Below are 4,657 nucleotides of genomic sequence, written 5' to 3'. Positions count from 1 at the left end.
GGTATGTGAATCCAATTAGGACATTTTAGGTCAACAAAATAAAAAGTTGGCGTGGTTATGAGGACAGAATCAGTGGATCGGATCTCGCCAGGGATCAGTTAGGTCGAGGACTAGGCTTAGCGAGTGGACGATCCTTGTTCGAGATGGGGATGCTAAAAACTTAACATTGATATCAAAAGCTAAAATCATGGTAAAAAAAAAAACGATTTTATTCTGAAAGTAGAATCAAATAAGGGAAAAAGGAAACCGTCGCCTGAGAGATTCGAACTCTCGCGGGGAAACCCCATGTACTTAGCAGGCACACGCCTTAACCACTCGGCCAAAGCGACTTCAGATGATAATATGGAAAAACTAAATAATCTTAACTGCATCTACTTTTGCTCTCGTCGCTGCCTAAAAGTGTTACCAAATTCGACACCGGTTTTGTTTGGGTCCCGGGGCCAACTTAACTGGACTAGACACTAATCAACAAAAAAATGGCCCAAAATTTCTTTTGGAAAATTTGCATAATGGAGCTTGGCCCAATATTGCACACAAACGGGTTAGGTTTAGAACATGGAAGTTTATAGTAAAAGTACCTTTCAAAGGACTGTAGTATAGATAAAAGGTGCAAACATGTATGATTTGATCCAGATCCAACAGAAAGTACTTACTGGATCCGAATCCATGAAATCTGATTATGTAAGCCCAACCCGATCTAAGCATACGTTTGGACCTTGATTTAAGATCCATGTTCTCGAATAGTGTATTGGATTTTGGACAGGCCTAGTCTGATTCATTTTCACTGCTAGTATGGATTCCAAATCTACTAGATGTTATATTGGAACCATGTCAGGTATACCCTAACTTTGGGTAACATTTGGTGAAGGCGACATGAGGTCCAAACACTTCTTCTTTTTTCTTTTTTTTCATGAAACTAACCTTACAACTGTGGTCTACAATGTTTTACTTAGTGGGAATCGGTTCTTGAATCATTCAGTTACAATGTATGGACAGGTTTTTATAAGGCTTCAAAAATTGACAGCCTACAATGTGATACTTTTCTGGATCATAAAATCATGTCTTTTCATTGAAAAAACATAATCCAAAAACCGGTTCTCTCTATTTTGAACATGCTGAATCGATCCATGGGGTGGGATTGGATCAAAATGTTCTTAGGTTTTCAAGGTGAAAAATCCTCCTCTATGCACATGCAAACGTGTGTGAGTATGTGTATGTGTGTGCGGCATGTTTTCAACCTTAATACCAATGGGGGCTCTGCTTGTCTGGCAGGAGCAGTTAGTGCACGTCATCTTGTGTTGGGACGTTGCAAGTTCGAATCCCAAATGATATAGTGGTCCGCCTAACCCCAGCTTTCTCTGTCAAAAAAAAAAAAAAGTGTTTTCAACCTTAAAATTAAAAAACAAAATCAAAAGTTACCAATTTTTTGAATCTCATTATTTTCATTCATCCGTCTTTTACATTGCAAAACGTTGTTGTCCAAATCTTCTACTTGTTCTTCAACCAACTTTCGTTCATGTCACATTTAGCTAACTATGGGTCCAACTAGAGAGCCACCAAGGCCAGCCTTTGTGGACCCTACTTGTTCCATCCTCTATCTGTCTTTACATCCATTCCCACTTGATCCAAACCCTTTATCCATCCCCTGTATGTAAATCTTATTTAATCCATTTTTTATTGGTTAGATATACCACAGATCTAAGTTGGATACGGGTCAGAAACAAATCAAGTCTGATAATTTTTGTTATTTTTAATTTGCATGGACGAACTCAGGTACATGTTGACCATGGATCCAAGTTAGAGTACGCCTTGTAAAAATCCACTCAGGTACACCTCCCTACCCAGCAGGGACAGTTTCCTTTTTCATTTGGTTTAGTCCTTGCAGCAAAGGATGTGCATCCCGTGTATCAAACTCTGGACCTTCTTCAACTTGAAAACCTTAAGCGACCCACCTAGCCAGTTGTATTTTGAGTTTCTCATTCAAACATATCTCAATCCTGTGCATAATACATGTTTTGAGAACATTTCTTCTGATATGCCCTTTGTTAAAGGATCAACAATCATATCAGATGTAGGTAAATAGCTGATTTTGATTTCATTTCTTTCAATCATATCATGAATGTAATATTACTTTACCATTATATATTTACTTTTTGAATTATCAATTCTACTCTTCATAAGAGAGATGGCAGTCTGATTATCACAATAAATCTGGACTGGCCCATTGGTTATTTTCTACTTCAAATCATTAATGAAGTGGCTTATCCAAACAACAAATGTGGCAGCTGCATTGCATGCAATATATTCAGCTTCCTGAGTATGTTGTGCTACACAACCATATTTCTTGCAAGACCAGAAAATTACTTCCCCTTCCAAGAGGAAAACATATCAAGAGGTAGATTTACTATCATCTCTGCTACCTGCAAAGTCAGCATCAGAATATCTAGTTAATTCTAAACAATCACCTTGAAAACATAATTTCAAGTTTATAATCCTTTTTAAATATTAAAATATTATTTTCACTGCTTGCTAGTGTGGCCAACCGGGATTACTCTAGTAGCAACTAACGAGGCCAACAACAAAACTAATATCAGACCTAGTGCATAGCATAACATACATCAAACTTTCAACAACTTGAGCATAAGGGACATTTAGTATTTCATGTCCATCACCTGGACTATCATTCTTACTCAACTTGACACCTTTTACCACAGGTGTTCTAACAAGATTACAATCACTCATTTTAAATTTCTTGAGTATATGATTTAAATACCTTTCTTGACTCAAGATTAAAAGTTTTGAGCTTCTATCTTGAGTGATTTTAATTCCAAGAACATGGGATGTTTCTCCCATGTCTTTCATTTCAAACTGAGAATTTAACCATGACTTGGTTTTGACAATCATATCATGGTCATTTTCGGTCAGAAAAATGTCATCTGCATACAGTGAGAGAATAGCAAATTTACTCCTACTTTTTTAGACATAAACATAGTGGCTAAATTTAATTGTCACAAACCATAATAACGTAATTGCTTTATGAAACTTTAAGTACCACTGACATGGTGATTGCTTAAGTTCGTATAGGGATTTTTTCTACCTATATACTTTACCTTCTTTGCTTTTTATTATATAACCTTCAGGTTTCTCCATAAAAATAGTTTCCTTAAGCTCACCATTAAGAAAGACGGTTTTAACATTCATTTATTCTAAATCTAAGTCGTAGTGAGCTACTATTACAAGAATTATCCTTATCGAAGCGAATTTTGCAGCAAGTGAATATGTGTCAATATAATCTAATCCTTTTTTTTGAGAAAAAACCCTTAGCAACTAATCTTGCTTTAAACTTATCAATGCTACCATCGGACTTAAATTTCTTCTATAAAATTCATTTATATCTAATGGCTTTTCTTTTCTCAGGTAAACCAGTCAATTCTCAGACCTCATTTTTTCTCAATGAACTCAATTTCCTCGTCCATGGCTTTTACCTAGTTTATTGACTCACGTGAGTTTATTGCCTCGTCATATGACTATTATCTTTAATGTCATCCATGTCTAAAGCATAAAACAATTCCTTTGATAAGTAGATATAATAGTCATCTAAGTAAGACAGAGGAGCTCTAGACCTTTTATGTCCAACCTGAGACTGTTGAAAAGAAGAAGATAGAGAGGTTTACGAAGGTTCATCGTTTCTTATAGGTTCTTCTAAGTCATCAAAATCATATTGTAGATCAAGAGAATCATCTTCATTTATTTCGAGAATAATTTCTTTCATGTTTTGATCTTGCAAGAAGATAACATCTCTACTTTCGATTAAACCCTTATTTGGGTGGAAAATTTTATAGTCTTTAGATCCTTTGGGATATTTAATAAAAATATACCTTATAGATCTGGTATCGAGTTTATCTCTTGATCGATCTATAACTTTAATATGAGCTAAAAAACCTCATCTACGAAGGTGACTTAGACTAGGTTTTCTTCCTATCCAAGACTCGTAAGGTGTTGAGACAATTGTTTTACATGAAACTCTATTTAGGACATATGTTTGATGTATATAAAGCTTCCCCCCAAAATATTTTTGGTAATAAAGCATTAGATAACATACATTTAACCATACAAAGAAGAGTCCTATTAAATCTTTTAGCCACACCATTTTGCTGAGGTGTGCCGAGAGTAGTAGTTTGTGGTCTTATCTCATTGGCTTTTCAATATTCAGAAAATTCATTTGAGGTATATTCTTTTCCCTGATTAGACCGTAAAACTTTAATTTTTCTACCAAGTTGGTTCTCAACCTCTTGACGATATTTCTTACATTTATCTAATGTTTCATACTTATAAGTTATAAGATATACATAATTGTATATTAAAAATCGTCAATAAATGATATAAAATATTGCATTCCTTTATGAGTTTGAGTCCTAAAAGGACCATAAATGTCAGTGTGAATGATTTCTAATAGTTCTGATGCTTTAATAGCATTTTGTGGAAATAATTTTCTTGTCATTTTTTCATAAATACAATGTTCACATCTGTGAAATGTCGATTCATTAAAGTCAGGTATTAATTTTAATTTAATAAGTTTTTCATCTTTTTTAAATTAATGTGTTCAAGTCTTTGGTGTTAAACATTTACATCCACAATAAGAACAATATCAATATAA

At 34.5% G+C, this 4,657-nt stretch overlaps 1 non-coding gene across 1 annotated transcript; it reads right to left on the bottom strand.

The window, feature by feature from the left end:
* Positions 1–247: 247 nt before the first annotated feature.
* Positions 248–329, bottom strand: TRNAS-GCU (transfer RNA serine (anticodon GCU)). The gene has a single exon. It is a non-coding gene; the product is annotated as a tRNA-Ser (tRNA).
* Positions 330–4,657: the final 4,328 nt, after the last annotated feature.

The sequence above is a fragment of the Nuphar pumila genome, chromosome 2 (genome assembly GCF_984573655.1).
Source record: "Nuphar pumila chromosome 2, dmNupPumi1.hap1.1, whole genome shotgun sequence".
In the NCBI taxonomy this organism is placed as follows: Eukaryota; Viridiplantae; Streptophyta; class Magnoliopsida; order Nymphaeales; family Nymphaeaceae; genus Nuphar; species Nuphar pumila.
The sequence above is the reverse complement of the archived record's forward strand: the minus strand, read 5'-3'. Positions and strand labels throughout refer to the sequence as shown.